General features: G+C 41.0%; 1 protein-coding gene across 5 annotated transcripts in view; it reads left to right on the top strand.

The window, feature by feature from the left end:
- Positions 1 to 21,516, top strand: part of LOC132820468 (transmembrane protein 33-like) — a 158,353-nt gene that overhangs the window by 59,467 nt on the left and 77,370 nt on the right. The gene's annotated exons all lie outside the window — the stretch shown is intronic.

A 21,516-nucleotide genomic window follows, 5' to 3' on the forward strand; every position in this document is an offset into this window, starting at 1 on the left:
ATAGCTGAGAGCTGGACTTCAATAAGGCTGAAGAGAAAAAGATTACATTTTAAAATTGTCTAGACAGACCAACAAATCAGTGAATTTGTCCACAGTAGACCTGAAGAGTCTCTCGAGGGCATTTCACTGAATTGAAAGAAGTGGAAACTGAGAGTGTATGAATGAGGAAAAAGCAGGAGAGATCCAGAGGATGGCAAGCATAGGAGATAAAACATGATGAAAAGCAGACAGCTCTGAGGAGGACTGGCTGGGTGGACATCATCACAGACAGGACTGAGAGATTGACAACAGCGTGCAGAGTTACTATCAATGGAGAGAGATGCTTGCATACCCTCTTATTCTTTGATTAATCATGGATGAATGGGGTTTGTTAAATGTTAAAGTCTCCAGTGAATGATCTGGCACACACTGAAGGACTTGGTCCCGACTTCAAGGTTTCTGCCGAATCTAATTGCACCCACACATGCATGTAGTCAAGAACTTTATCATAGGATGCCTAACAAATCTCGTGCAGTTTTTCATGGAAGTAACCAAGTGTTTGGATGAGGGTAGGGAGATTGATGTACTATATATGGATTTTAGCAAGGCTTACTTTGTCACCGTCCCACATGTGAAACTGATAAAGAAGATAGAAGCTTTTGGCATATAGGGTAAATTGGCAAGTTAGATCTAAAATTAGCTGAGTGACTAGAGGCAGAAGGTGATGGTAGAAGCTGTTTGTGCGTCTGTAGCCCAGTATGCAGTAGTGGGGTGGCACGGTGGCTCAGTGGTTAGCACTGCTGCCTCACAGCACCAGGCTCCCAGGTTCGATTCCAGCCTTGTGTGACTGTGTGGAGTTTGCACATTCTCCCTGTATCTGCGTGGGTTTCCTCCGGGTGCTCCGGTTTCCTCCCACAGTCCAAATATGTGCAGGCCAGGTGAATTGGCCATGCTAAGTTGCCCGTAGTGTTAGGTGCATTAGTCAGCTGGAAATGGGTCTGGGTGGGTTGCTCTTTGGATGTCGGTGTGGACTGAGTTGGGCCGAAGGGCCTGTTTCCACACTGTAGGGAATCTAATCTAATCTAATCATATCATAGGGATGAGTGCTGCTTCAGTTATTGTTTGTGATATTCATAAATGACGTAAATGAGAATATTGGGGGTATAATAAGTAAGTATGTGAATGACGAGGATCAGCCAGGTGGTTGACAGTGAGGAGGAAGATGTTGGTTATTGGAGGATATACACAGATTTGACAGTTGGACATATCAGTGACAGATGGAATTTAACCCTGATAAATATGAGGAGATGCAGTTTGGAAGAAGGAACAAGACAAAAGGAGTACCCAATGAATGACAAGACATGAAGAAGCTCAGAAGAACACATGTAGGTTGGGGTTCTTGTCCACAGACCCTTAAAAGTGGCAGGACAGGTTAATAGACTAATTAAGGTATATAGGATGTTTGCCTTTATCAGTCATTATGTGGAGGTGCTGATGTTGGACTGAAGTGGACAAAGTTTAAAAATCTCAACACCCGGTTATAGTCAGTCATGGCATAGATTATAAAAGCAGGAATGTCATATTGAAACTGTAGGGAACTTTGGTTAGGCCTCCGCTGGAGTACAGTGTTCAGTCCTGATCACCATACTATAAGCAAGGATTTGTTTGAAGAGGAAGGGGGAATAATCTTAAAATGAAAGGCAGGAGATTTAAAGGGAATTTGAGGGGTTATTCAAAAAAAACTTTCACCCAGAGAGTAATGAGTACCTGGAATGCACTTCCTGGGAGTGTCATAAAACAAGTGCAGGAACGTGGGTTGAGAGTAGATAATAACAGTATATTTTTGGTAGTACAGACTCCAGGGGCCATAAGCCCTCTTCTGTACTGTATTATCCTCCAAGCATTCTCCTTGGAATACAGCAATACAAAACGAATAAGCAGGAGACAGAGCAGGGCAAGCTGCAAGAAGAGGGCAGAGAATGGGGGAAAAAGGGTCTCCACAGAAGGCATGTCCAGCCACAGTGTCCAGGAAGTAATTCTCACCTGAATCAATCTTAATGAGGAAACGCTTTGAAATATCTGTGCTTCAGTAAGGATACCTTCATTGAAATCTGTCGCCTGTTGCCATCTCAATATCGCAAGGACAGCTGGTGTGAAAGTTACCATAAACTTTTATGCATTGGGCTCCTTCCAAAATATACAGCATGCATGGCAAGAAGGCAGTGCTGAATTCATTGTGCTGAAAGTGATTTCACTACTGGGTCGCTCTGGAGAAGCCACTGTGTGTTAGTCAGAGCATGAGTCACAATTTGTAGTATTTTGCTGCTTGTTACATAATGTAAGACTCTGCTCATGTCACCAGCTGTACAGCAAGTACTTAAAGGTGGAAGAAAAAGGGAGAAGGTATTGTAAGCATTGAAGCACAAAAAATTATGGTACAAGAGGAGACTATTTGCACCAATGTATCTGTACACTGTGAAAAAGAGCTGTTAAGTTTAACCCTATCTTGCAGCTCTTGACACGTAGTCCTGTATGTTATGGCACCTGAAGTACGTATCCTTATTTTAAAGGTTTCTGCGTCTCCCATACTTTCCAGACTCTGAGTCATCTGGATGGACAAGAAAAAAAACTCACTTCCTTTTACCAATTCTTTTGTGTCCCTTAATTTTTGATTCTCTTATTGTAAATAGGTCTTTCTTATTTGTTCTGTCTTGGCCACTCCACAATATTATCCGTCCCAATCAAATCTTCCAGATTCCTCTGCTCCAAATCAGCCTGTCCAATCCTTCATTGCTAAAATTCCCATTTCTGGCAATATCCTCCTCAAATTTCTCTGCACCTATCCAGTGAGCTCTCAAATCCCGTAATGTGTTGACCAAAACCATAAACAATACTATAGCTGTGTTCTAACCTGTGTTTTATCCGGTTCTAGCACAACCTTCATGTTTTTAATGCTGTACCTCTGCTAAAAGAATGGAGTATCCCATATGCCATCTGAACTACATTATCTGTGTGTCTACCTTCAGGAATATGCAGATATGCACCCCAAAGTCCTTTAATCCTCTGCATTTCTCATTTCTTTTGTATTCTCTTCCCTTGTTTGTCTTTCCCAAATGCATTTCTTCACTTTACTTCTCCAGATTGAATTCCGCATGCTACATTTCTACTCACCTTACCAGTCCATTGATACTGATTGCCAGTTTTCTTCTTTGCTGTCAACCATGGTGTGTAGAATAAAACATTTCTAATCATAACATATGGAATGTGGTAGTAAGGTGATTAAAATAAATGTTTCCAATGGTAGATTTATTTTCCCTTTTTAATATTATTATTTTAAGATTATATTTATATTTTGATAATGACCAATTACTTCAACATAATTCCTGAACTACATTGTGTAAATGCATGGAATTGAGGACACTTGTCTCTTGTAATTGTGAAGATGCTGTTTGGGTATGTGAACACTATACAAGTTGTCAAACACATTGAAGTTGATTGTATTGGCCAGTTTCCAGGATTTAGCATCATGTCAACACAGAAAAAATTTTATAATAGATTCCTGGCATTTATGTCATCTCCTCCTATGGATGATTCTTAACAGGGTCCAGATTTGTCACCGATTTTGTAATGCTGGAGCCCCTTCTCAATCCAGTGTCATGATGACTAATTGTTATATACATGCAGAATGAACAAGTTAAGATATAATCTGTAGGTGAAATAAGTGAACTTAAAGAAAAAAATAGTCTAGGACATGGATAACTGGAGAATTAAAATAGAAGACCAGTGAATGCAGAGGCATAGGTTAGTGAATTATTTGAACAAGATGGAGGTTGAGGTAAATGAACAGTAGTCTTGTGACTAGCCACAACTGTTTGAACATTGATTTTCTGCAACTGTTTCAAACCACCTTTGTAGCAGAAGGAAGGAATTAGCAACAGTTTCGCTGAATAATTATACATTCTAAATGATTGGAGGAAGCATTTGGGTGCAGTTTGACTTCTTTGCACTTTAAATGAATAATTAAGGGTATTGTTTGTTAACAGGTGACTGCAAAGACAAAATAGGTTTTGTTGGCACACTCCACCCACAGTACTGCATACTATTTACGAATTCACCAATTCACTCTTACTGATGACCATTCTGTTGTCATATATGTAAAGCTCCTTTTTTCTTACCACAACACCAAAATGTGATGTGTCCATGTTACAAGGCAGTATTTTTACCTTATAACTCAGCAACTTCAACACTTTTTTTTTCCCCCAAAATGTAATCTTGTGTTTTCACATAATAGTACCTTCCTAACAAGCTTAGGTCGGAGAGAGAGTGACCTTTCTAGAGGCTTAGAAAATCATAAGAGACGTAGATAAAGTGAATGGGAAAGGTATTTTCTGTAAGGTTGCGTAGGTTTAACGTGAGAGGGGAAATACTTATAAGGGATTGGAGGGGCAACCTTTCACAGAGGATTTGAATGAATTTGAGTTTGTATTTAATTTATTGTCATGTGTACCAAGGCACAGTGAAAAGCTTTGTCTTGCGAGCAATATAGGCAGATCACATATTTAAGTAGCATGGATAAGTAAATGATAGGTAAACAGCCGCAAAAACAAAAACACAGTTACAGGCGAATGTTAAGAGTTTGAGAGTCCATTCAGTATTCTAACAACAGTAGGGTAGAAACTAGGCTGGTGCATATATTCAGGCTTCTGTATCTTCTCCCTGATGGTAGAGGTTGTAGAAAAACATTGCCAGGGTGGGTTGGATCTTTGAGAATGCTGGCGGCCTTTCCTGACAGCGGGCGTGGTAGATGGATTCCATAGATGGGAGATAGGTCTTTGTGATTGTCCAGGCCGAGTTCGCCATGCTCTGTAACTGTCTCCGATCTTGAATGGTACAGTTGCCATATCAGGTAGTGATACATCCAGACAGAATGCTCTCGATGGCGCAGCTATGAAAGTTGGCAAGGGTATTCGCCATCATGCCAAATTTCCTCAGCTGCCTGAGGAAGAAGAGACGTTGTTGGGCCTTTTGTAACCAGTGCGTCCATGTGAAGAGTCCAAGAAAGCTTGTTGTGGATGACCACTCCCAGGAGCTTGACACTCTCCACTCGTTCCACCTCTGTGCTGTTAATGTGCAGGGGAGCACGAGGAACATCCCACCAAAAGTCAAAAATGACTTCTTTGGTTTTGCTGGCATTGAGAGCTAGGTTGTTCTCTGCACCATTTTTCCAGGTCTTCCATCTCCCATCTGTAGTCTGTTTCGTCACCATCTGAGACTCGACCGACTATAGTAGTGTCATCAGTGAACTTGTAAATTGCATTTATCTGGTGTTTGGTGATGCAGTCATGGGTATACAGTGAGTAGAATAGGGGGCTGAGTACAGACCCCTGGGGGGGTCCAGTGTTGAGTGTTAGTGATGATGAAATATTGTCCAAAATCTTCACTGATTTGGCCTGTGGGTCAGGAAACTGAGGATCCAGTTGCAGAGACTGAGGCTTAGTCAGAGATCATGAAATTTAGTAATCAGTCTGGAGGGGATAATGGTGTTGAACGCTGAACTGTAGTCAATGAGTAGGATTCTTATGTAGCTGTTCTTGGTGTCAAGATGTTCTAGGGAGGAGTAAAGGGCAGGCATCTGACATGGATCTTTTGATCCAATAGGCAAAGTTTTGTGGGTCAAGAGTAGTGGGGAGGCTGGAGTTGACTAATGCCATGACCAGCCTTTCAAAGCACTTTATGACCACCAAAGTTAGGGCCACTGGACGGTAGTCATTGAGACATTCTGCATGAGCCACCTTAGGCACAGGGATGATGTTGGTCCTCTTGAAACAGGCAGGGAGAGGATGGTGCGTGCGTATGGACTGAATTACCAGAGGAAGTGATAGATTGTCTTGTATGGACCCTCAGAGCACATTCAAGGGAAAGTTGCTGACATGTCTCATATATTTCAAGGTACACACAGTGAATGAAAGCTCGTTGCTGCAGATATATGTAATAATTTTGTGTCACCATCTAAGTCTTTGAAATGTTTTAATTCCACTACCCTAAGTGGAATTTGATTCTATATGTAATCATTCTGTAAAGAAAGAAAAGTTCACATTTTGTTAGTTGGTATCTGTGTTATTGGTATTGTCGCACTGTATTAAATGTAATCGTTTCGCTTGACATAGCTTTCTGCATTTAGAGTTTCTAACGAACATTTTTATTAGACAAGCTCCCCTTTATTTTTTCATTCACATTCCATGATGTTAATGGTAAGTTTATCCATCATTTGGTGTAAATTGTAAACTTAAAAGTAGCCATTCCCGAATAACATAGTTGACCAGTAAGCTGTACCACTTGGGAGATACTGTTGTCACAAAATTTGAAAGGTTTGGCCAGTCTATCTACATTTAGGTAACTACCATTTACTGCGTTATTACCATACTGGTAATTCTTAAATTCATGATAATCGATGACTATTTTTGTGTTATTCTGTCATTTTAATAACATTGCTGCATGTAGGATTTCTCCAAATGGTGTATCAGTTTTTTTTTAATGAGGTAATGAAGTATATGGTAGTGCATTACTGAGATCCAGGCATCTTGCCTGCACTGCTACAATCGTTTTGGAACAGATGCTTACTGACTTAAACATCTGAGACCCAGTACTATGTATTAAATTTTGGAGCCTAAGGCAAAATGTTTTTTTCGTCCCATCTAAAGTTTTATGATCTTTTGAGGTCCATCATGCAGAAATCACATATTTGGAAGTCAGTGGCAGCTTATTTCGAGCAAGGACTTTGTACACTGCAGGAAGTACCAATGACAACAGCCATCAAAAAGCCCTTTTTTAATACATAACGATATCATCATAATTAGAATATGAAAACTAGTCAATCAAACTATGCATAATTTCTTTGTACTATTGTTGGCCACCTGTGTAAAGCTGGAAGTATCGTAATAAAAAATGACCAAAGGAAATCATACAAATGGAACAAAAGTAAGAGTATTTATCCATAAAATATAGTTGTTTTAAGTTAGGAATCCTTGGTTTTCCTAGATAGGTCTGTGCCCATGATTTTGACTCATCGTGCATAAATTTTGTGTGTGAGAGAGAGAGAGAAAAAAAAGCTCAGATGGTAGGTTTAGTTTCCACTTTATTGCTGTGAAGTTGTATTGTGAGGAACTCTCAATGACATCACGATGGAGTGAGTGTCCATGAGACTGAGAAGTGGAAGCTTCCTATGGTCTGATCTACTTGATTGCTGCTTAGGACTCATTTTGCACTAATAATGAGATGTGGTTTACCATGAGACGTGTTTTACTACCCTGGAAACACAAGATATATATAAATATAACTTTACAAAACTTTTCTTTCCCTCTAATCTTACACTTCCATGCCGACACATTAGTTTAAATTCAGCTTTGGGAGTGCAAGATGCTGAAAGTTTATACTAATCGGATTACTGATGGTTAAAATGGAGTTGAGGCTGTTCTTCTAGCTCCCAAAGTTTCTGCTTCTTGGTCCTGAAGGTCTCCGGAGTGTGTGTGAAACTCTTCTGATATGAGTGGCTTCTTTTAACCAGTTATTCAAGTTATTTCAGAATACAATGTAATTAGAATAATTGAGTTTCTCAGTGTAAATTAGGTTTCTGCCTCAGGAAGGGTATTACAAAAGACAATTTTGGATATTGTAATTTCCCCAATTGTTTGAGATAATCCTATGAGCTGAACTGTCTAGAACACACCAGATGGCCTCCTTCTTTTAAAGACTGCAATTTCCCCTCCCACGTGGTTGAAGATGCCCTCCAACGCATCTCATCCATGTCCTGCACCTCCGCCCTCGAACCCTGCCCCTGCAACTGCAACAAGGACAGAACCACCCTGGTCCTCACCTTCCACCCAACCGACCTCCGCATAAAGCGCATCATCTGCCGACATTTCCGCCACCTTCAAACAGACCCCCACCACTAGGGTTATATTTCCTTTCCCATCTCTATCTGCTTTCTGCAAAGACCATACCCTCCATGACTACCTGATCAGGTCCATGCCCAAACAACCCACCCTCTCCTCCTGGCACTTTCCCCTGCCACTGCAGGAATTGCAAAACCTGTGCCCACAACTCCCCCCTCACCTCTGTCCAAGGCTCCAAAGGAGCCTTCTACATCCATCAAAGTTTCACCAGCACTTCCACGCGTCACTTATTATATCCGTTGCTCTCCATGCAGTCTCTTCTACATTGGGGAGACCAGACACCTTCTCGCAGAGCGCTTCAGAGAACACTACCCACACCAATCAATCCCACCACCCAGTGGCTGAATATTTCAACTCCCCCTCCCACTCTGCCAAGGTCTTGCAGGTCCTGGGCTTTCTCCATCGCCACTCCCTCACCACCCGACGCCTGGAGGAAGAACACCTCCTCTTCTGCCTCGGGACCCTTCAACCCCAGGGCATCAATGTAGACTTCACCAGTTTCCTCATTTCCCTTTCCTCTCCCCCTACCTTACCCCAGTTCCAACCTTCCAGTTCAGCACCATCCTCATGACCTGTCCTATCTGTCCATCCTTCTTCCCATCTATCCGCTCCATCCTTCTCTCCAACCTGTTACCTTTACCCCCACCTCCATCCACCTATTGCACTCTCAGCTACCTTCTCCCCAGCCCCACCATTTAACTCTCCGCCCCCGAGACTCCCAGCCTCATTCCTCATACTGTGCTTTTCCAGTACCACTCTAATTCTGTCTCAAAAGTAGTTTGACTGAAATTCGGATCTGCTGTTCCAGCCGAAACCTCTGAGCATTGCCTCATCAGAAACTCATTTAATAGTCAATTAAGGTGAATGGTTTGTACATCTAACTGGCTTGATTCATTTTCAGAAGTCACACAACACCAGGTTATAGTCCAACGGGTTTATTTGAAATCACAAGCTTTTGGAGTGTAGTGCCTTTATCATGTGAAGTGAGAGAAGCACACAAATACAGAATTTATAGGCAGAGAGATCAAAAGGTCATGCAAATAGTCTAAATAGAATGTCGAATAATAAGTCTGTGCAGGTGACCAAGTTTGTCATATTGTGTGAGTAAAGTGCCATCAGCTGAAGAACAAGCGAAAGGATGACATATAATCTGAATCAAATGAGACAGTGAGATAATTTTTAAAAATAAGGTGCTGGAGATCAACCAAGTGGCTGGAATAACATGATAGATATAGGAGTCACGTGCCAAGGGTCTAACCAAAGTAACAAGTTATCCAAAACTGTACAAACTAATTAAAGTAGAGAGATCATAATTTAATCAAGATGATGGTGTCAAATCAGGACAATAAGGAAGATTTTACAGATGCAGAACAGTGCGGTGGGGTCACATGTAGCACGTTATGAACCAAAGATCATGGTTGAGGCCGTCTTAATGGGTACGGAACTTAGCTATCAGTTTCTGCTTGGCGATTCTGCACTGTTGTGTATCTCCAAAGGCCACCTTGGAGGATGCTTACCTGAAGGTCGGTGGCTGAATTCCTTGACTGCTGGAAGTGTCCCCTGACTGGAAAGTAACATTCCTGTCTGGCAGTTGGTGCAGTGTCCATTCATTCATCTGTTGTTGCAGCGTCTTCATGGTCTTGCCAATTTACCATGCCTCAGGGCATCCTTGCCCATGAGATAGACAACATTGGCCAAGTCATATGGGTATTTACCATGGACATGGTGGTCATGTTCCCATGTGTAATGATAGTATCCATGTTGATGATCTGACACATCTTGCTGAGGTTGCCATGATAGGGTTGTGTTCGATGTCCTGAAGGCTGGATAGATTGCTGTGAACGATGGCCTGTTTAATGTTTGGCCATTGTTTGAAGGTGAGAAATGGAGGCGATGATCTTGGCAAGATGCTCATTATCATCAATAACATGTTGATGGCTGTGAAGAACATGGCATGGTTGCTCTCCTCCAGGGAAGTATTGGATGACAAAGGGTACTCAGTCGGTCAGAATACTGTCTGTCTTCTGAGAAAGTTGGTGTGGTTTTTCGCTATTGGATGTCAGAACTGGTGATTGATGAATTGAGCATTGCATCCCGTTCTTATGAGGGTCTCCTTCAAAGTTTATAGGTGTCCGTACATTCCTCCTCATAGGAGAAGATCCTGTGTATTGTTATGGACAAGACTAAACCACTCAAAATATTCTTAAGCGGCAGCCCAGATCATAACTTGGCAATTTGTTTCAGTAAGTGTACAGTGAAAATTACCCAGTGTAAGTTAGTGAGGTTGACTACCAGGTTTTAAAACCGACAAAACTTTATTCACAAAATTACACAATGAAACACAGAACAGAAATAAAGAACCCCTACAGAAGTCTATCCAAACTAGATTTAATTTTGCTGTTCTGAATGCACAGAGCTGATAAGTGTGGTGCTGGAAAAGCGCAGCAGGTCAGGCAGCATCCAAGGAGCACGAGAATCGACGTTTCGGGCATAAGCCCTTCTACAAGGATGAGGAGGGTGTGCCAAGCAGGCTAAGATAAAAGGTAGAGAGGAGGGACTTGGGGGAGGGGTGTTGGGAATGTGATAGGTGGAAGGAGGTTAAGGTGAGGGTGATACGCCGGAGAGGGGGTGGGGGCGGAGAGGTCAGGAAGAAGATTGCAGGTCAGGAAGGCGGTGCTGAGTTTGAGGGTTGGGACTGAGATATGGTGGGAGGAGGGGAAATGAGGAAGTTGGAGAAATCTGCATTCATCCCTTGTGGGTGGAGGGTTCCTAGGCGGAAGATGAGGCGCTCTTCCTCCAGGCGTCGTGTTGCCATGGTCTGGCTATGGAGGAGGCCAAGGACCTGCATGTCCTTGGTGGAGTGGGAGGGGGAGTTAAAGTGTTCAGCCACGGGGCGGTTGGGTTGGTTGGTGCGGGTGTCCCAGAGGTGTTCTCTGAAATGTTCCGCAAGTTGGGGAGACGGGCCGCCTACGTACAGGAGACCACATCGGGTGCAGCGGATGCAGTAAATGATGCATTTGGTGCACTCACACCATTTGTTTGATCTTTTGATTTCTCTGCCTTCGATCTCTCTACCTATAAATTCTTTATCTGTGTGCATCCCTCTCACCACCTGACAAAGGGGCAACACTCCTAAAGTTTGTGGTTTCAAATAAATGTGTTGGACTATAACCTGGTGTCATGTGACTTCTGACTTTGTCCACTCCAGTCCAACACTGGCAACTCCACATCTTGATTCAATTTGACAGAATGCTGTAAACTCCCTGGTTTAATATCTTCAGTTCCACTGTCTCATTAACACCTATTCAACATAATCAAACAAAGTATCAGGTTTGCATACCTGTCTGTCTGGCCTGATCCAATTTCCAGCGTGCTTTCAGTTGGCCAGTTTTCCCAGAATGCTATTCAGTTGGCCAATGTTGCTTTCAGTGTCCAAAAGAGCTGTTATTTTAAATAAACCAGACATTTCAATGTCTACAAAATGTAATGTCACATTGAGGCAGAAAATGTATAAATAGCCACAATGGAACAAAAGCAGAGGGAAAATATAAATGTCAAAAAAAGTATTATTTGCTAGTGTTTATGCACTTTAGTGTACATACTAAGAATTTGGGACTAACTGTTGTTTCAGGTAAATTTTAGTGACAAATGTGAGAGACACTTGTGTGATGACTGATCAATTTATACCACAGTTGGCCAGACTCTGATCTTGGATCAGCCGGACCTGTCAGGATCAGCTCTGGAAGGAGAGAATTATTTAGTTTTCTGTCCTTAACCAATGTAATCAAAACTTAGTCAAGGTTTGAGTTTTGAAAAATGTTCTTCTATCTGAATCCTGTGCCAGCCTTTTGTTTTACTTTCTGCCATATTCTTTTCTTTCTCTTCTAAAGGTGATTTCATTCCATCATATTGATTGTCCTGTGGTGCCTCGAGTATTTGGCTTTTATGCATATGTAAGCCTCTACTGAACATAATAATCACAGCTCTGGCTTAGGGTTGAGCCCCTGAGTGAGCTGAGGCACAGGCATCATCTGCTTAATGCTTTTATTGTCAACTTGCAGCAAAATTGCTTTAGCCAATTGGGATGTGACCACAAGACTAGCTGAATTCAGTTATCTCAGCAGAGAAATAAATCAAACTTAGAACCTTCTTAGTCTGTGAAGTTATCTACTCAATGGATTAGTTTGCCTTGCCCAACCATCAATCCGTCTAACATGCTGGATGTGGTGATCGACTCACTTGCGGTGATTATGGTGGTAATGATACCTGTTCTTGTCTTTCTTCATACATATTTCCAGAACCGTTGATCTTTCAAGATAAACATTTTTTTTAAACTAGCAAGCAAATTGATGTCATACAAGTCTGTTGAACAATTTTTATCTATTATTTAAGCTGCTGCGTATAAAGGAATACTGCATGTGGTTACAAAGTAGGTTTGCTGGAATGTGTTTTTGAAAGATTCATTTGGTGAATCAGCATTTCCGCCAAAATTGTTTAATGTACTCTACGGTTTGGAAATTTCCATAGCTGTACAATAATGATCATTGAAGCTTGGGGAGGGTGAGTGGAACAGGAGAAAGCTAATTTATCACCACTGAATGCTTCAGGACTTTGATGCAGTTAAAATTTGACTTGATAGCAGTAAGTACTTCAAAGCTCCAATACAACATGACATTTTTGATACAGAAGTTGAATACTTCAGATGCTGAATGTCCAAATTTAGGACACATTTGATATTAATTTTTAAATATGTCTATTGTGCTGTATTTATTTGCCTTGTAACTGAAATAGTCTCAATGTATCTTATACAAATAAATAGCATCAGTAAACAGTATCAAATTCATTTATGTACTTCATCTCACTGAGTTTTTTTTTAATGGTTTCTTGACCCTGATATTTGTAATCAAATTTTGTTTGAACTTACAGGTTAATCTTATCTGGAGTCTGCTGCCTCAAAATTTGTGCAAGATATAGGAATAATTTAGAGGTGAGGGTTAACCTAGAAGTAAACTGTATCAATATTTGTCATGAGAGGTCTTTGAAAGTAATTGTGGTTAAACATTGTATCCAGGTATTTTAGTTATGTTATGCATATATGCATACTGGAATCTTTAAGAACTTATTATAGCAAGATCAAACTGATGGTGGCAAGACTCTTGCCTGGCTTTCTGGGGAATAAAAAAAATGGTGTGTAGCAAATTAGAAGAGTCAGTACTTTTAAATGTTCTTCTGATGGTATTATGAATATTTGAGCTTTCTAACCTAAGCATGCCTCTGAAACTGTCTTTACAGTGATACAGCTCAGCATTAGGTAAGGCAGATTTGGTAAGCCATTTATCTGCACTTGGAATCTTAAAACATTATCGGATGGAAAGAGAAAATATAATGTTTTCTCCAGCTCTCTGGAAGAGTTATTCATTTGAACCTATTTCCATGTCCAAGAATGCTTGCTTTTGTAAGTAATGATTTTTTTTTTGTTTTGTACCGCCTCTGTAACTTGAGCAGGCGTGATAATACATTGCAGCAAATTGCTGCTAGAGTGTATTAAACTATAATTAAGCATGATGAACTCCACCGTTAGGGGTAGGAGTGAAAGGAAGCATCAAGGGAATCCCACCACTTCCAGTTTCTTTTACCAAGCCACACATTACTCTAACTTGCACATATAGAGCCTTTTCTTTATCATCCTTCATCATAATCCTGTCTACTACCATTTCTGGTTGCACTATCATGATAAGAATGACAGTGGTTTCAAGAGAAGGTCCAGCTCTACCTTATAGCAACAAATGCAAGGTTGCCACTATCAGCCATCCTCAAGCAATTATTTTTGGGTTTTTCCCACATGAAGACAGTGGTTATCAAAGGTTAATTAATTCCAGACTAGGTTTGCAGCTGACTTGAGCAGCAATGAACTAGGAGTATGGCACTGTTCTGTTCTGCTAGACAACAAATAGACCTTTTTCTGTCAGTTTAAGGATTGGAAAATATGCAGTATCTTAAAAATATGCATAGTTTTTTGTTTGTTTTAAAATACAAGTTATACTATTTTGTAAAATTAACTCTGCAAGCTTCTATGCTCGATGTTGAATTTTGACAGCTTTGCAAGTGTGTAGCTGAAGCAAATTGGGAATGTAACAATTTAATGCGGTAACAAACTTTTTTTACACCATTAGTTAATAATTAGGCATTCTACTTCAATAAAATCCGAGAGTGCACCGTTTTTTAAAAAATATAAAATGTCACAGTTAATTTAATCAGCTTACGTAAGTTTGAAGAAGTCAGGTAAAATGTCATATAAGATTTGCTGCAGGCTAATCACTGCAGTACTCCAATTCTTAACATGGTATTACATCTGAATTTTATTCTCCGCTCAGCTATGACTAATGGTACCAATTTGATTTCCACTGTACCAGACTTCAGAGACCAGCTGCAATGTTATACATTAGCCCTGGCAGTTCAAACATTTTCTTAAATTTAGATTTGTTCTGCCCCTTCTTTCTGTTCCCTTCTGATTTCCCTGTCAGATCTTTTAAGCTGAAAAATGTTTTGGATCATGGTACGTGCCGCACTCTTGTCATGGGAGAAGTAGCAGGCATATCCACAGTTACCAAGCAGTGAAGATTCTGATCATCTCCCCTTGATAGTGAACAGCAATGCAATATTATAATCAAATTCTTTCTATGCAAGTGTTGTGGCTTCGACGAAAGGAGCAGAAGTTTGTGGAAGATAGACAATGCCCAGAAGAAATGTCAGCTGGAATCCAGTTCATCCCTTGTATGCCCACTGAGCAAACATACGGTGCTGTGGGTAGATTTAGTTAGCTGACTTATGTTATTTTCACCCCTTGCGAAGAATACCTGTCTTCGGGAACTACGGCCAATCTGATTGGTCAACAATTCCATTACTCCTGGGAATGCTAATGCTAAGTAATTGTTGCTGCTAGCAAGAGGCCTGAAGAATTTTTTAAAATATATATATTATTCACTCATTGAACGTGGGCATCGCTGGCCGGCCAGATTTTATTGACTGTCCCTGGTTGCTCTTGAGAGGTGGTGGTGAGCTATCTTTTTGAACTGCAGCAGTCCATGCTCTGTTGGTTAAGGGCAGAATCCCAGGAATTTTGACTCCGTGATATATTTTGAAGTCAGAATAGTGAGTGGCATGGAGAGGAACTTGCAAGTGGTAGTGTTCTCATATAATTAGCTGTTATTGTCCTTCTAGATGGAAATAGTCGTGAGTTTGGAAGGTGCTGCCTAAGGATCTTTTGGCAAATTTCTGTCACGCGTTATTTGTTAGTACACACTGTACAATTGAATGTCAGTGGTGGAGGGAGTGGGTGCGCCAGTCAAACAGGCTGATTTGTTCTAGGGACTCTGGTATTGGGTGCTGTTGAAGGAAACATGGTGTGGCATCTCGGGAAGATGCACGGCACTCCTGAACAGGGTTACCCTTGTTCCTTCCCATCCCTCTTCATGTAGGCAATTAAAAATGGGCTGCTATTCCTGTTTGACTGCCAGCTGTGTTTTTGGCATGGGTAGCATGTTATCTGGGTCAGTTGATTCTCAATTATTTATTTACGTATAGTGGGCAGACTGCTGATTCCACCACGTGCCTACTCTCTTTTGCAGAAGAGTTCTGGCATGGGAGAAAAGGTTAGTCACCTGACCAATTAACATCCCCTGCCCCACTGAAAACATACCAGGTAAAGGCACATAATGTCCATCCCTAGGTCAGAGTCTAGTAATTTTGGTACAAGGGACTCCATTCATGAGACCATCCTCCATGGCACAAGTCAGGAATAAGATTAATTCACTCAGTATTAAATCAATCTCCAACAACACTTGGCAGGGGTGGGAAAATCTCTGTGCTCTACAGGACAAAGCTGTTTGATCAGCAACCAGTCTGCCATTTGAAATATTCACTCCCTCTACCATCATGCACTGTGGCACAGTTTGTAATGTGTGCCAGATCAAACCCTCCAACTCGCCACCACTCTCCTGAACTGTCCTACCTGTCCATCTTCCTTCCCAGCTATACGTTCCACCCACCTATCACTATCACCCTCCATTTGCATCTACCTATCACCTGCCAGCTACCTTCCTCCACCCACACCCAGCCTCCTATTTATTTCCCAGCTCCCCACGTCCCTGCCCCCAACATTCTTGATGAAGGGCTTATGTCCGAAATGTCAACTCTCCTGCTCCTTGGCTGCTTCCTGACCTGCCAGTGCAACACTTTTCAACCCACATAAACCAGATGTACAGAAATGAATCACCAAGGCATCCTCTTAAACTTTTCTACCACCTGGAAGGGAAAGGAAACAGGCACGTGGGATCAGCACCACCTGCAAATTCCCCTCCAAGTCTAAAACTATGGTAGCCTGAAAATATATTACAGTTCCTTTATTGTAACTGGGTCATACTCATGGAACTTACAATCTAATAACACTGTGGACATTGTTTACTGCATGTACTGTAACAAGAAGACAACAAACCTTCCTGAGGGAACTTAAGATGGGATTTAAACATTGATTTAGTCGCTGCTCACATCCCATAAATAAATAGAACAATAAGTAACAGGCTATCCATTTGATCACCACTTTTTTAAAAAAGAAAAATAGTCAGTCTTCCTATTTCTGTTAGGTTGTGAGTAACCATTGTGTCTCTTGATAATCCACCATGTGAAACAGTGCTATACTAGAAAAGCCCATGCTTTCTTGAATTTGGAAGCATATGATCCAATACCATTTTAAACAATGCGCTTTTGTTCTGAGCTGAAAATCCTACTACTCCCTTTCCATTATATGCTAGCCACTTTTTGCCTCCATCTTGAACTGACTACTAAAGGTCTCATTACAGCAGTGTGTGAGCAATTCTATAAATTATCAAAACAAAACATTTTTAGTGCTGTAATGTTGAAAGAACAATTGGGTGAAATGGAATCCAAAAATATGCAATTGTTTCAAGCAAAATGGCTAAGTCATAATGAATGTGTGATTATGGTCATTTCCTTTTGCTGTCTTGAAATAATCCAAATGAAACTAACTGTTTTAACAAGTTGTAAATCCTAGATAGGCTAAGAAGAGTCCATATAAAGGAGGTCCAAGAAAGGAAGAGGAAAGGCACAAAGTTAAGATTTCTAAGCGGTTGACTGACTTTATGCAAGATCCATTGAACTGTGGAGGTCCATGGAGATAGGAAATGTATTTGTTTGCTGAAAATGTGTTGCTGGAAAAGCGCAGCAGGTCAGGCAGCATTCAAAGAGCAGGAGCATCGACATTTCGAGCATGAGCCCTTCAGGAAGGGCTCTCATGCCCGAAACGTCGATTCTCCTGCTCTTTGAATGCTGCCTGACCTGCTGCGCTTTTCCAGCAACACATTTTCAGCTCTGACCTCCAGCAAATGCACTCCTCACTTTCTCCAATGTATTTGTTTGCAAAAGATGATAAAACAGACTCTGACCAAGAACTCTGAACACGCTTCACTGTTGTGTAAATTAATAGGATTGATTATCATCTATATGTTTTGAGAATATCAACATTATACAAAAACAGTCAACTTCCAAACTGGAATCGGCAAAGCAACCTTCATGCCTGATCATTTGACTTTGAGGCAGTAATGTCCTAGGTCACCTAGAGAAGACCCTACTGAATAGTGCACTGTGTAATCACTAACTAGCAGACTCACTGGCTGCTTGCCAACATACTAATTGAATGAACAGAGTAAGTTAGAGACCTTTCATACTAGGATATCACATAACAAGATGTTACTTTTAGGCACTATATCTTTAAGACAGCTATCTGAGATCTGTGCAGTAATATAGATCTCCTTTTTCCCTTTGAATTATTGGAAACCTGTTCTGATAAGTAGAATAAAGGATTCTAATCTGTACTTCATCTTTTTATGTTACGATAATGCTTTGGCAGACACACAATATAACTGGATCTAGTTGTGATGCGTTTATCGTGACTCAGTGTGCTACTGATTTTTAGTTGTTCACGATATGGGTATGGCCACCATTTATTGCTCAGCCCTAATTGCCCCTTGATCAGTGTGGCTTGCTGGGCTATTTCCGAGAGCATCTAAGAGTTAACCATATTTTTGTGTCTGAAGTCGCATGTAGGCCACACAGGTATGGATGACTGATTCTTTCCCCAAAGGACTTTAGTGAACCAGGTGGGTCTTTACTATTGACACATGGTTGCTGTTAGACTTATTTTAATTCAGATTTTGTGTTGAAGTCAAGTTTTACCATCTGCCATGGTGGGATTCATACCCATGTCCCTAATGCATTCGGCTGAGGTCAGAATTATGAGCCCAGTAAGAGTGTCACTACGTCACTGCCTTAAGTGATTTAGTTCAATGTAAGATGTGACCATTGTTTGTGATGATGACATAAAATGGGCTAGGCGCAACTTGTCGTATTTTGCCACAAACCCATTTATCTTTAACAAGTCTCAAATTTTGATGCTTTGCCCTAGGTCAAGTTGGGGTAATGTCTGAATGTCTGATTATTCTCATGTACCATTTTAGCCCTTCGTTCCCACAGTGCATTATGCATGTTTGGTTGGGTATTAAGAATGGCTGAGGGAAGAACTCAAGCTCTGCCTTCCAAGCATGAGAACTGCTGGTGAGGCTAAGCATTTTACTGAGAAGTAGTATATAGATTTATCATGGCTATCCAGCAATTTTGACATGTAGCTTTGCATATAATGATCTGGACTGTACCATATGAAGAGTGCATCATGCAAGATTGTGGATAGTTGTCATAGAGATGTACAGCACAGAAACAGACCCTTTGGTCCAACTCGTCCAAGCCTACCAGATATCCCAAACTAATCCAATCCCACTTGCCAGCACCCGACCCATATCCGTCCAAACCCTTCCTATTCATGTACCCATCCGGATGCTTTTTAAATGCTGCGATTTGTACTAGCCTCCACCACTTCCCCTGGCAGCTGATTCCACACATACACCACCCTCTGCGTGAAAATGCTGCCCCTTAGGTCCCTTTTATATCTTTCCCCTCTCACCCTAAACCTATGCCCTCTAGTTCTGGAAATTCCCCCCGACCCCAACAGGGAGAAGATCTTGTCTATTTACCCTATCCATGCCTCTTTTCCCCCTAGCTCAAATCCTCTAACCCTGGTAAGATCCTTAAATCTTTTCTGAACCCTTTCAAGTTTCACAACATCCTTCTGATAGGAAGGAGACCAGAATTGCACGCAGTGTTCCAAAAGTGGCCTAACCAATGTCCAGTACAGCTGCAACATTACTTCCTCTCTTCCGTCAGAATATTGAGTACAGGAGTTGGGAGATTGTGTTGAATGCCCAAAATCATGCACGTCTTGGAAAGTGCACAAGCGTAATGTGGATCATTGTTGGACACAAATTGTTGAGGAACACCAAACATAATGATATCACAGCTAATGTGTCAATAATGTTGCATTTGTGGTATCCTTGATTGGACTCAAAAGTGAATTTCCTCAAATAGTCAGCCCCCACAAATGAAAATATCAATTGTGATCTTACACCACAGCTTAGTAGGATTTTTTGTTGACTGAGATTCTCTCGATTAGAGATTGATGAGGTTGCTGTGTTTCACGTTACTTGTTCAGATGATTGATGTCCTTATCTGTACTGGTCCAGTTGACAAATTCGTGAGTCAATCTCTTTTTTTTCTCTCTCTGTGCCTATGTATGTATGATGAAACAAATTTCATTGTGGAGCTTGTGGAATAATCAGTTGTTTGCCTTGGAAAGTTGAATTTCTAGAGAGTCCTAATGGCCAGAAGAAATGTGTTAATTCAGGGACCTGTTGAAATTGTTCAGCCATTTGCTGATAATAGCTGCTGCACATCATCAGACTAAATTTGCTAAAACTGCTCTTTTGGACATGACCAAAATGAAATTCTCTGTGTTGAGTTTTATCTTTGAACTCAGATTTGAGAATATCCATTTGTAAGTATCAAGGCATAGATTTGTACTTCGTGGAGTTTGGAGTTGAACATTCAAGATGGTCATTTGGGAACCTGGTTTGAATTGTACTTTGAAATGTAACCCTTAGATCTTCACAAGTAGATGTAGTCATGGAGGTGCTCTGTGTGACCCATCTTTTCCATTGATTTGTGGTTGGTATGGATAGTAAAATACTTGCTGAATAGTTGTGTACTAAACTCTTGTATGCTGAAACTTAGTGATAGCTTCTTTTCCCAGATCATGCAGCACTTTTGAGGGAATGAGAAGATATGTTGGTGATCATCCTGAGACATGCATGGCCTGTCTTCACAGTGCAAATCTTAATTTCACTTGTAAAATGTGGAATATACAGAGATAACTTGAAAAAATGGAGTCAGCCATGTACGTCACCTTTCTCTTGTGATTTAGATTTAGATTAGATTCCCTACAGTGTAGAAGCAGGCCCTTCGGCCCAACCAGTCCACATCGACCCTCCGAAGAGTAACCCACCCAGACCCATTTTCCCTCTGACTAATGTACCTAACACTATGGGCAATTTAGCATGGCCAGTTCAGCTGGTTTGCACATCTTTTGGACTGTAGGAGGAAACTGTCATGTAGACTTTCTTGTAACAAGATGTTAAAGCATCGGTCAAAAGAATTTGATTTTGGCCTGTGGTGATCTGAGTTTTGTTTATTGTTGCAAAGAAGACTATGTTTTTTTGCCACTGCCATGAGCTGACATTTTTTATGTCATGGAGCTGCAGTGTGATCTGTGATAAACTGGTATTCACTCTGATACCATAAATTTGTTAGAATATATCTTGGCTAAATGGTAATGTAATTGCGAACTTAAGAAAACAGTATCTTATGAAGATGTGAAAGTTCCTGTGATTTGGGGAAAGGTGTATGAAAATACGTCTGTTCTTAGCATCAGATTTGGAAATCACTGTGTCTAGAAATTTTGATTTTAAGCTCTTCCTGATTTTCAGTCTTGTGTGGACATCTTTTTAGTGCAATGTTCAGTCTAAGTACTGTATACACATAGAGTGGCATGTATATTTTAAAACTACAACTAATGCACCAATCAGTGTCATTTCTGCCTTGCAAATGATGTTTTGTACAATGAAATCCAAATCCAGTTCAAGCTTAATGTGAATGCAAATACTGTGCTTATGCTATTTTAGGCGTCTTTCAGATACAATGTTGCACTGTACTTAAAGTTACCAACAGTACAGGCAGATGTCCCTCGGATAATGGATAGACTTGATGTTGCTATCATGCTGAAGCACAAGCATGCTAACAGGTATGACACTATGACAAGGAAGGCAAAAGCACTGATACTCTGAACATGCAGATAGGTGTTAAGTACGTGAGCTCAGAGGAAGTGAGCAGCCCTGAGCAGTTTGTGAGCTGGGTATCCCTGTACGCAGAGTGTCCTTTCAGCATTTCACTGGGAGTTTTCAGTGTGCCTTGCAATGCAGGTCAACTTGCCAAATGTCCTGCAAGTGATTTGTACAGGAGACATGAGGCTTTCACAGTTGTTAGTCCATTGACGAGAGCGAGGTGCAGCTGGTGTTCACGGAAAGCGCCTTGAGATGCTTTTGCATTGTGACCAGTGTGGAAGTTC

This window comes from Hemiscyllium ocellatum, chromosome 11 (genome assembly GCF_020745735.1).
Source record: "Hemiscyllium ocellatum isolate sHemOce1 chromosome 11, sHemOce1.pat.X.cur, whole genome shotgun sequence".
NCBI classification, from domain to species: domain Eukaryota; kingdom Metazoa; phylum Chordata; class Chondrichthyes; order Orectolobiformes; family Hemiscylliidae; genus Hemiscyllium; species Hemiscyllium ocellatum.